General features: G+C 35.7%; 1 protein-coding gene across 7 annotated transcripts in view; it reads right to left on the minus strand.

Moving 5' to 3' along the window:
* Positions 1-12,159, minus strand: part of ANKS1B (ankyrin repeat and sterile alpha motif domain containing 1B) — a 1,261,968-nt gene that overhangs the window by 681,187 nt on the left and 568,622 nt on the right. The gene's annotated exons all lie outside the window — the stretch shown is intronic.

Consider the following 12,159-nt stretch of genomic DNA (forward strand, 5'->3'; position numbering starts at 1 on the left):
TTCAGCCCAATCTCCCCATCAATTTAATCTAAGTGATAATTTTTTTTTCAGTTAAAAACTATCTGGGTTTTATACTTAAAATATAATTGTGCTTTACAGAGATACATTAAATAATTACTTGATGAATTCAATGATAAAAAATTATTTAATGAGAAAATATTATGCATAGTTGATGTGATAGCTTAGGCTTTTCATTTGCTTTCCCCAGAAGATTGTAAAAATATAGTGCACAGAATTTCTCTTGGTAATCAATTTTGAAAGTTGCAATTTTAAGTCACCTTTCATTCAACTAACATTTATTAAGCATCTGGCATTTGCCAGACCCAGAGGATATAGAATCTAATAATAAAAGGGCCCTTATAACATTGAAGAATAATTAAGGCAGTTCCATTTTTTTATTCTTTAAATAGTCCAAGGAATTGGTGGCATTAGATATTGTTCCCAAGTACAAGATGCAGGAATTTCATCATCAGAATTAAATAAAGTTATATGGAACATTTTCTAGGATCTAAGAATATGCTTGGTATTTGTAGTGAACTTTGATTTTCTTTTTTAAGAATTTTAATTAATCCCCAAATAGCAAGAAAAGTCAATTTAAACATAAAAGTTAAAATCATGGAGTAATAGCAGATATAATCTATACCCTTTGTCAGTAATGAATTACTCCCTATGGCAATTTTCTGGGTTTTTTTCCCCATAATTTTAATTATATTCACTTTTTTTTTTCTTGCCTAGCAGAGCTTCTAACATTGTCCTTCAGAAAAACTGCAGTTTTTTGGCTATCAAATGTGTGTGTTTTTCCCAGGAATCAACTCAAACTTTCTTTTTATTTTTTAGTTTATATTACTGAAATATTAAACATCTCTTTTTTTTTTTTTTTTTTTTTTTTTTTTTTGAGACAGAGTCTCGCTCTGTCTCCCGGGCTGGAGTTGCAGTGGCCGGATCTCAGCTCACTGCAAGCTCCGCCTCCCGGGTTCACGCCATTCTCCTGCCTCAGCCTCCCGAGTAGCTGGGACTACAGGCGCCGCCACCTCGCCCGGCTAGTTTTTTGTATTTTTTAGTAGAGACGAGGTTTCACCATGTTCACCAGGATGGTCTCGATCTCCTGACCTCGTGATCCACCCGTCTCGGCCTCCCAAAGTGCTGGGATTACAGGCTTGAGCCACCGCGCCCGGCCCAAACATCTCTTATAATAATTACAAGAGATCAAATGTAAGCTTTTTATAATAAGGTAAAGTTTATTGTACTTTACTTTCTCCAAAGTACAATTAACTTTTGGTTTACTAATGTTTTTGTTACCCTCAAATATGTGTTAACCACTGTACTCCATATTTTCCTGCAAAATATTCAAGTTGCTGTCTCTTCCAGCTTATCATTTTTTTCCAAGTAGATATCATTTAGTCTATAACATAAAATAGACAATCATATGGAAAATGTCTGCACAGTATAGAGATTTAAAAAAAAACAAGGTGTGTAAATTATCAGAATATGATTTATTCTTTCACCAATATTTCACCAAACATTTTATGAAAGACGTTGAGGGGTATAAATATTGTTACGCTAGAGAGTGCAAGTCATTTTTTATTATGACACATCAACTCAGTGATAGAATTCAAATTAGCACCCACAGAGGACTCAGTTGCTTTTGAAGTACAAAAGATCAGTGTTTAATGTCAGGCTTGGTTTCTCATGAAATGTCTGTCCTTGGGACTACTGAATCTCAATTTCACATTCAGTGTCCTTTCCACTACATTCTATAACAGCAATTAGAAAGGCATGAGCTATAGCCCTGGCTCCAATGGAGCCCATCATTCTAGGCTTTGTTTTATTGTGTTGTGCTTTTGTTTCACTTTATGTGTAGGCAATGGACCACATTTCTTTATTTCTTCTCATAAATTTTATAAAGGTCAAGCCAAATGATATATATGATTCCTCCACTTCTAAATGTTTCTTAAATACATGTTTCTGAATCCTGACCACCCATGGTTCTAACTGCTTTAAAAACACAATGTTTTATGCAATCATGAAAATAAACAAGCTATTTTCTGCAATATTAATTCATTCCGCAAATATTTGCTGAACATATACTAAACTGCAGATATCATACATGTAAGTACTATGATAGGAATAAAACAAGTAAGACATTTTCCCTGTTTTCCGTATGAATATAGACTTGAGGTGGGAGGATGGATGGCACATGAGGCTTCGAAGAAGAGACAACCAATCCAATGATTACGCTTCAGTATCATATAGCAGTAACGGTGATGAAAAATTGGAAGCATTATACTTAGTCATGCTCTAAGGCAAGGGTCAGCAAACTTAGGCCTGTGGCTTAAATCTGGCCTTCTTCCTATTTCTAAAAATGAAGTTTTATTGCAACAAAACTGCACCCATTGCTCCCTCATTTAGTTATGGTCTATGACTGTCCTCGTACTTTAATTGCAGAGTTCAGTAGTTGCAACACAGGTCATATTTCCCACAACATCTGAAATATTTATTATGTCTGGATTTTTAGAGAAAATATTTGGCCACTCCTGTTCTATGGAATTGTTTCACATATCAATTTAGTGCTCAATAAAACCATAACTATAGGTTTTCTTTTATTTCCCAGCCTGACTTGCATTTGGGTTGGGCCATGTGACTAATTCTCAGCAAATACAATATTAGTAGAAGTGAGCTTTTTCTATTCCTCTCTTACTCCCCAGATGATGTAGTTGAAAGATGAAGGAAAGCCATAAAGCTCACATTGGTTTTATGAGATGTTAAAGTGAACCTCCCTTTTCTATATTTTTATTTTAAGTTCAGGGGCACACGTGCAGGTTTGTTACATAGGTAAAGGTGTGTCATGGGGGCTTGTTGAATAGATTTTTATCACCCAGGTATTAAGCCTAGTACCCATTAATTATTTTTCCTGATCCTCTCCCTCCTCTCACCCTCCACCATCTGATAGGCCCCAGTGTGTGTTGTTCCCCTCTAGGTGTCCATGTGTTCTCATCATTTAGCTCCCAGAGATGAGTGAGAACATGTGGCATTTGATTTTCTGCTCCTGCATTAGTTCACTCAGGATAACAGCCTCCAGCTCCATCCATGTCCCTGCAAAGGACATGATCTCATTCTTTTTTATGGCTGCATAGTATTCCATGGTATATATGTACCACATTTTCTTTATCCAGTCTATTATTGGTGAGCATCGAAGTTGATTCCATGTCTTTTCTATTGTGAAAAGTGCTGCAATGAACATATGCATGATGTGTCTTTGTAATAGAATGATTTATGTTCTTTTGGGTATATATGCAGTAATGGGATTGCTGTATTGAATGGTATTTCTGACTCTAGGTCTTTGAGGAATCACCACACTCTCTTCCACAATGGTTGAACTAATTTACATTCCCACAAGTAGTGTACAAGTGTGGCTTTTTCTCCACAACCTTCCCAGCATGTGTTATTTTTTGATTTTTTAATAATAGCCATTCTGAACTGATGTGAGATGGTATCTCATTGTGGTTTTGGTTTGAATTACTCTAATGATCAATGATGTAGCACTTTTTTTCATATAATTGTTGGCTGCATATATGTCTTCTTTCGAGCAGTGTCTGTTCACTTTTCTTTTTTCTTTTTTCTTTTTTTTTTTTGTGAGACGGAGTCTCTGGTCTCTGTCACCCAGGCTGGAGTGCAGTGGCACAATCCCAGCTAAATGCAACCTCTCCCTCCTGGGTTCAAGCGTTTCTTGTGCCTCAGGGTCTCGAGTAGCTGGAATTACAGGCAAGCATCACCATGTCTGGCGAATTTCTGTATTTTTAGTAGAGATGGGGTTTTGCCATGTTGGTGAGGCTGGTCTTGAACTTCTGGCCTCAAGTGATCTGCCTGCCTCGTCCTCCCAAAGTGCTGGTATTACAGGTGTGAGCCACCGCACCTGGCCCCCAATGCCCACTTTTTAATGGAGGTTGTTCTTTTTCTTGTAAATTTAAGTTAATTTTCTTATAGATGCTGGATATTAGCCTTTGTCAGGTGAATAGTTTGCAAAACTTTTCTCCCCTTCTGTGCGTTGTCTGTTTACTCTGTTGATGGTTTCTTTTGCTGTGCAGAGCCTCTTTAGTTTTATTAGATTTCATTTGTCAATTTTTTCTTTTATTCCAATTGAAGGAACATTTATACACTGTTGATAGGAGTTTAAATTAGTTCAACCATGAAGACAGTGTGGTGATTCATCAAACAGAAATTTTGAGGATATTTCTGTTCCTAAAAATAAAAATATACCATTTGAACCAGCAATGTAATTACTGGGTATATACCCAAAGGAATATAAATCATTATATCATAAATACACATACATACACACATATGTTCACTGCAGCACTATTCATAATAGCAAAGACATGGAATCAATCTAAATGCCCATCAGTGATAGACTGGATAAAGAAAATGTGGGATATAAAATATAGCACAGGATACTATGCAGCCATAAAAAAAGAATGAAAACATGTCCTTTTCAGGAACATGGATGGAGATGGAGGCTATTATCCTTAGCAAACTAACACAGGAACAGCAAAGGAAATATTGCATGTTCTCACTTATATGTGGGAGCTAAATTATGATAACTAATGGACACATAGAGAAGAACAACACATACTGGGCCTATTGGAGAGTGGAGGGTAGGAGAAAGGAGAGCATCAGGAAAAATAATTAATGGGTACTAGGCTTAATGCCTGGGTGACAAAATAATCTGTACAATGAACCCCCATGATACGATTTTACCTATGTAACCTGCACATGTACTCCTGAACTCAAAATAGAAGCTAAATAAAAAATTAGAAAAAGAAATGAGAACAAAGAAGCTTTGAGGAAACTAAAAATTCAAGATAACACAGATGAGGAAGTCAGAATCCTACCAGATACATTTAACAAAGAGATTGAAATTACTGAAAATAATCAAGCAGAAATTCTGGAGCTGAAAAATGCAATTGGTGTACTGAAGAATGCATTAGAATCTGTTAAAAGCAGAATTGATCAGGCAGAAGAAAGAATTAGTGAGCTTTAAAACAAGCTATTTGTAAATATACAGTCAGAGAAGACAAAAGAAAAAAGAATAAAAAAGAATGAATCACAGCTTCAAGATCTAGAAAATAGCCTCCAAAGGGCAAATCTAACAGTTATTGGCCTGATAGAGGAGGTAGAGAGAGGTGGGTGGAATAGAAAGTTTACTCAAAGTGAGAACAGAGAACTTCCTAGACCAAAAGAAAGATCTCAATATTCAAGTATAAGAAGGCCATAGAATACCAAGGAGATTTATCCCAAGCAAGACTACCCCAAGCTATTTAATAATTAAACTCCCAAAGTTCAAAGATAAACAAAGGATTATAAATGCAGCAAGAAAAAAGAAACAAATAACATACAATGAAGCTCCAATATGCCTGGCAGCAGATTTCTCAGTAGAAACCTTACATGCCAGGAGAGGGTGGCATGACATATTTAAAGTGCTGGAGGAAAAAATGTTTATCCTAGAATAGTATATCCAGTGAAAATATCCTTCAAACATGAAGAAGAAATAAAGACTTTCCCAGACAAACAAAAGCTGAGAAATTTCTTCAACACTAGATCTTTCTTACAAGAAATGCTAAAGGGAGGTTTTCAGTCTGAAAGAAAATGATGTTAATGAGCAAGAAGAAATCATCTGAAGGTATACAATTCACGAGTAAAAAAACACACACACACAGAGAATATTGTAACACTGTAATTGGGATGTGTGAACTCATATTTTGAGGTGACAAATGAAAAAATGGACTGATAATAAGAAGTATGAAAACTTTTCAAGACACAGACAGTACAATAAGATATAAATAGAGACGACAAAAGTTAAAAAGTAGGAGGACAAAGTTAATGGCTACAGTATTTATTAGTTTTTCCTTTGCTTGTTTGTTTATGCAATCAGTGTTAAGTTGCCATCAGTTTAAAATAATGGATTATAAAAAATTATTTGCAAGCCTTAAGGTAAATTCAAATTAAAAAATCCTACAATAGATACACAAAAAATAAAACAAGAAATTAAAACACACCAGCAGAGAAAATCACCTTCACTAAAAGAGAGGGAGGAAGGAGAGAAGGAGGAGATCACAAAATAACTAGCAAACAAATAACACAATGGCAGGATAAGAGATTATCATTAATAATAATAATATTGAATAATTAGACTAGAATCTCCAGTCAAAAGACAGACAGTGGCTGAATGGATTAAAAAAAAAAAACAAAAACAAAAAACAAAAAAACAAGACCCAACAATCTATTGCCTACAAGAAATACACTTCACTTACAAAGATACACATAGACTGAAAATAAAGGGATGGACAAAGATATTCCATGCAAATAAAAATCAAAAAAAGAGCAGGATAAGACAAAATAGATTTCAAGAAAAAATTATAAAAACAGACAAAGAAATCATTACATAATGATAAAGGGTAAATTCAAGAAGATATAATAATTTCAAATATATACGCATCCAGATATATAAAGCAAATATTATTAAGGCTAAAGAGAGACATAGACCCCAATACAAAAGTAGCTGGAGACTTCAACAATCCACTTTCATCACTGGACAAATCATTCAGACAGAAAATCAACAGAGAAACATCAGACTTAATCTGTACTATAGGTCAAATGGGCTTAATAGGTATCTACAGAACATTTCACTGAACAGTTACAGAATATACATTCTTCTCCTCAGTACATGAATAATTCTCAAAGATAGACCATTTGTTAGGCCACAAAACAAGTCTTACAAAACTAAAAAATAAATTGAAATGTATTATTATAAAAAAAAAATTGAAAGTATCTTCTTTAACCACTATAAAATAAAACTAGAAATCAATAACAAGAGGAATTCTGGAAACTATATAAACACATTAAAATTAAACAATATGCTACTGAATGACCAAATGGGTCAATGAAGAAATTAAGAAGGGAATTTAAAAATGTCTTGAAGGAAATGGCAATGAAAAGACAACATAGCAAAACCTATGGGCTACAGCAAAAGCAGAACTAACAGGAAAATTTATAGCTATAATCACCTACATCAAAAAAGTAGAAAAACTTCAAATAACCTAACAATGCATCCTAAGAACTAGAAAGGCAAGAGAAAATCAAACCCAAAGTTAGAAGAAAAGAAATAATAAAGATCAGAGCATAAATAAATAAAATTGAAACAAAGAAAACACTATAAACGCTAAATAAAATAAAAAGTTGGTGTTTTGAAAAGATATAATTGACAAACCTTTAGCCAGATTAAGAAAAAGAGAGATAAGGCTCAAATAAATAAAATGAGAGAAGAAAAAGACAACACTACAACTGATGCCACAGAAATTCAAAGGATCATTAGAGGCTCCTAGGAGCAAGTAGTAGTCTCCCAGAAAAGAAAAGCCCAGGATCTGATGGCTTCACTGCTGAATTCTACCAAACATTTAAAGAATAACTAATACATGCCTTACTCAAACTATGCCAAGAAATGGAGGAGGAGGAAATACTTCTGAACTCATTCTACAAGGCTAGTATTACCCTTATACCAAAACCGGACAAAGACACATCAAGAAAAGAAAACTACAGGTCAACATTCCTGAGGCACGTTGACGCAAAAATCCTCAAGAAAATACTAGCAAACCAAATTCAACAACACATAAAAAGGCCATTCATTATGATGAAGGTGGATTTATCCCAGGGATGCAAGGATGGTTCAACATATGCAAATAAATCAAATAATACAAAATCCCAGCAAAATTAAGGACAAAAAAACTATGTAATTGATTTAATTGATGTTGAAAAAGAATTTGATAAAATTCAACATCCCTTCATGATAAAAACTCACTGGGTATAGAAGAAACAGACCTCAAATAGTAAAAGCCATATACAACAGACCCACAGTGTCATACAAAATAGGAGAAAACTGAAAGCCTTTCCTCTAAGATCTGGAACTTGACAAGGATGCCCACTTTCAGTAATCTTATTCACCATAATACTGGAAGTCCTGGCTAGTAATCAGACAAGAGAAAGAAATAAAGGGTATCCAAGTTGGAAAGGAAGGATTTGAATTAGCCTTGTTTGCAGATAATATTATCTTATATATTTTGAAAAACCTAAAGATTCTACCAAAAAACCGTTAGAACTGATAAATTCAGTAAAGTTGCAGAATACGAAATCAACATACAAAAATCAGTAGCATTTCTATATGCCAACAGTGAATAATCGGAAAAAATAGAACCAAGGAGTCTCATTTACAATAGCTACAAATAAAATAAAATATCTAGGAATAAACTTAACCAAAGAAGTAAAAGAGCTCTACAGTGAAAATTATAAACACAGATGAAAGAAATTGAAAATCATATAAGAAAATGAAAAGATATTCCACTTTCTGGATTGGTAGAATAACTATTGTTAAAATATCCATACTACCTAAACCAATCTACAGATTCAATGCAATCATTAACAAAATACTAATGATATTCTTCACAGAAACAGAAAAAAATCCTAAAATTTATATGGAACCAAAAAAGACCCAGAAGAGCATAAGCCATCACGAGCAAAAAGACTTAAACTGGAGGAACCACATTACCTGACTTCAAATTATACGACCAAGCTATAGTAACCAAAACAGCATGGTTCTGGCATAGAAGCAGAAAAATAGACCAATGGAACAGAATGGACAACGCAGGAACAAATCTATACACTGACAGTGAATTCATTTTTGACAAAGGTGTCAAGAGCATACACAAGGTTACATAAGGGAAAAGACAGTCTTTTCAATAAATGGGTGGAGGAAAAACAGGATATCCATATACAGAAGAATGAAAGTAGACCCCTATCTCTTGCCATATACAAAAATCAAATCAAAATGGATTAAATAATTACATCTAAGACCTCAAACTACAAAACTACTGAAAGAAAACATTGGGGAAACTCTACAGGACATCGGACTAGGCAAAAATTTCTTAAGGAACACCTCACAAGCATAGGCAACCAAACCAAAAGTGGACAAATGAGATTATATGAAGCTAAAAACTTCTGCATAGCAAAGGATACAACCATTAAAGTGAAGAGACAACCTAAAGAATGGGAGAAAATATTTACAAGCTACCCACCTGACAAGAGATTAACAGCCAGAATATTGAAGAAGATCAAAATACTGAAAAGGAAAAAAAACTAAGAATCTGATTGAAAATGGTCAAAAGATCAGAATAGACATTTCTCAAAAGAAGACATACAAATGGCAAACAGATATGAGAGAAGGTGTTCAATATTACTGATCACCTGAGAAATGCAAATTACAACTACAAGGAAATTTCATCTCACCCCAGTTAAAATGGCTTTTATCCAAAAGACAGGCAATGACGAATGCTGGCAAGGATGTAGAGAAAACGAAATCCTTGTAAACTGCTGGTGGGAATGTAAATTATACAACCTATATAGAGAAAAATGGAGATTTTGGAGGTTCCTTAAATAACCAGAAATAGAACTACCATATGATCCAGCAATCCCACTGCTAGGTATATTCCCAAAAGTATATCAAAAACATAGCTGCATTCTCTCTCATGTTTATTGCAGCACTATTCACAATAGCCAAGATTTAGAAGCCACCTGAGTGTCCATCAACATATGAATGGATAAAGAAAATGTGGTGCATATACACAGCGGCATACTATTCAGCTATGAAAAAGAATGCGATCCTGTCATTTGCAACAACATGGATGGAACTGGAAGTCATTATGTTAACTGAAATAAGCCAGGCACAGAAAGACAAACATTGCATGTTCTCATTTATTTGTAGGAACTAGAAAAATTAAAACAATTGAATTCACAGTGGTGGAGAGTGGAGTGATGGCTACCAGATGCTAAAACTGGTAATGTGGGTGGTGGGGGGAGTAGGAATAGTTAATGGGTTCAAAAATATAGTTAGAATGAATAAGATCTAGTATTTGATAGCACAATATGATGACTAGAGTCAGCAATAATTTATTGTACATTTTAAAATAACTAAAACCGTGTAACTGAATTATGTGTAACACAAAGAAAGGAAAAATGCTTGAGTTGATGAATACCCCAATATGATTATTACACTGCATGCCTGTGTCAAAATATCTCATATACTCCATAAATATATACATCTACTATGTACCCCCAAAAATTAAAAATTAAAATAAAAAGAGATATCTATGTGGAGAAATGGAATAACAGCAATGAGAGAAAAGAATAAAGAGATGGTCATAATATTAAAATGGAGATAAAAAAGAATGGGTCTAGAATATATATATATATATTCTTAGAATGTATACATTTAAACATGTTTGATTTTAATCCATTATAATTTTTTAACTACTCAAATAGAATTGCACTCAGCCATTTAGTATAAAAAAGAAAAAGAGTTTTCACAAATTCATTGAAATTACAAATTGAATTTGCCAAGTTTTGATATGTAGAATGAATTGCACTTGTGTTCGTTGTGGCTTCTCCACTTTAAAACATATCCCTTCACTGTGGTCCAGTCCTCATATCACCCTACTTTTCAGAGGATCTGCTTCCATACGTAATTTACTTAGCAGGAGTCAGCAAACTACATCTCATGGGCCAAAGCCAGGCTTTTGAATATTTTTGTCCAGCCTGAAAGCTAAGAATGATTTTAACATTTTTTATCGCTTTTTAGAAAAGGAAAAATCATATTAGTAACACATGAAAATTGTATGAAACTCAAACTTCACTATTTGAAAACAAAGTTTTATGGAGAGACATAGCCATGTCCATTCATTGATGTATTGTCTATGGCTGTTTTCCTGCTGCAATAGCAGAGTGTAGTAGTTGTAACGTAGACCTTATGAACCACGAAGACTTAACTATTTTACTCTCCGATCTTTTCTTTAAAAAAAATTGTGGCCGGGCGCGGTGGCTCAAGCCTGTAATCCCAGCACTCTGGGAGGCGGAGACGGGCGGATCACGAGGTCAGGAGATCGAGACCATCCTGGCTAACCCGGTGAAACCCTGTCTCTACTAAAAACTACAAAAAACTAGCCGGGTGAGGTGGCGGGCGCCTGTAGTCCCAGCTACTCGGGAGGCTGAGGCAGGAGAATGGCGTAAACCCGGGAGGTGGGGCTTGCGGTGAGCTGAGATCCAGCCACTGTACTCCAGCCTGGGCCACACAGCGAGACTCCGACTCAAAAAAAATAAAAAAAAAAAAAAAAAAAATTATGACCCCTTCTATAAAGTGAATAGGAAATTTTGTCCGGGCGCGGTGGCTCACGCCTGTAATCCCAGCACTTTGAGAGGCCGAGGCGGGCAGATCACGAGGTCAGGATATCAAGACCATCCTGGCTAACACGGTGAAACCCCATCTCTACTAAAAATACAAAAAACTAGCCGGGCGTGGTGGCGGGTGCCTGTAGTCCCAGCTACTCGGGAGGCTGAGGCAGGAGACTGGCGTGAACCCGGGAGGCGGAGCTTGCAGTGAGCCGAGATCTCGCCGCTGCGCTCATCCTGAGTGATGGAGCGAGACTCCGTCTCAAAAAACAAAACAAAACAAAACAAAAAACAAAAAGAAAAAAGAAAAAAAAAGGAATAGAAAATGTCTCTGAGGAGGTAAAATTGAACAGACACAGGAATGACTGTGATCGAGTCAGGGAACCAGTGCAACATAAAAAGGTGGGACCCCTTGTTTCAAAAGCAGGTGCAAAAACATTTTTCTTTTTTCCATGTTCTCTCTCTAGATCTGTTATGGTGTTCTTTTATTTGCTACTTAATGTATTGTTCCCTTGGTCATGGAAATACTCACAGGGTGACGGCAGATTCTTACAGGAATGCAGTGGCTCTGCCCTGCAACTCAGTAAGTGCTTGACCCTTCCCCACACTCACAGTCTCACTGCTGCCTCAGCAGTTTCTGGGCAGGCCAGGGGCACCTGGGTTAGAGGAGGAGGTGGCCAAGAATTTTACTCAGTAAAGAATGTAGAAATAGGGTGGAAAGTGGGAAAACAGTTGAGCCAAGTTTCCAAGCCCCAACACATGTTCAATTTTCCCATAAACTGCCTTACAAAACCCTGGGCCAGGAGCACCAGGGTTGTAGGAGCTGCTAGAGTCCCCAATGTCTATTGTTCCCATCTTTATGTCTGTGTGTACCCAATGTTTAGGTCCCAT

Source organism: Theropithecus gelada, chromosome 11 (genome assembly GCF_003255815.1).
Source record: "Theropithecus gelada isolate Dixy chromosome 11, Tgel_1.0, whole genome shotgun sequence".
Taxonomy (NCBI): domain Eukaryota; kingdom Metazoa; phylum Chordata; class Mammalia; order Primates; family Cercopithecidae; genus Theropithecus; species Theropithecus gelada.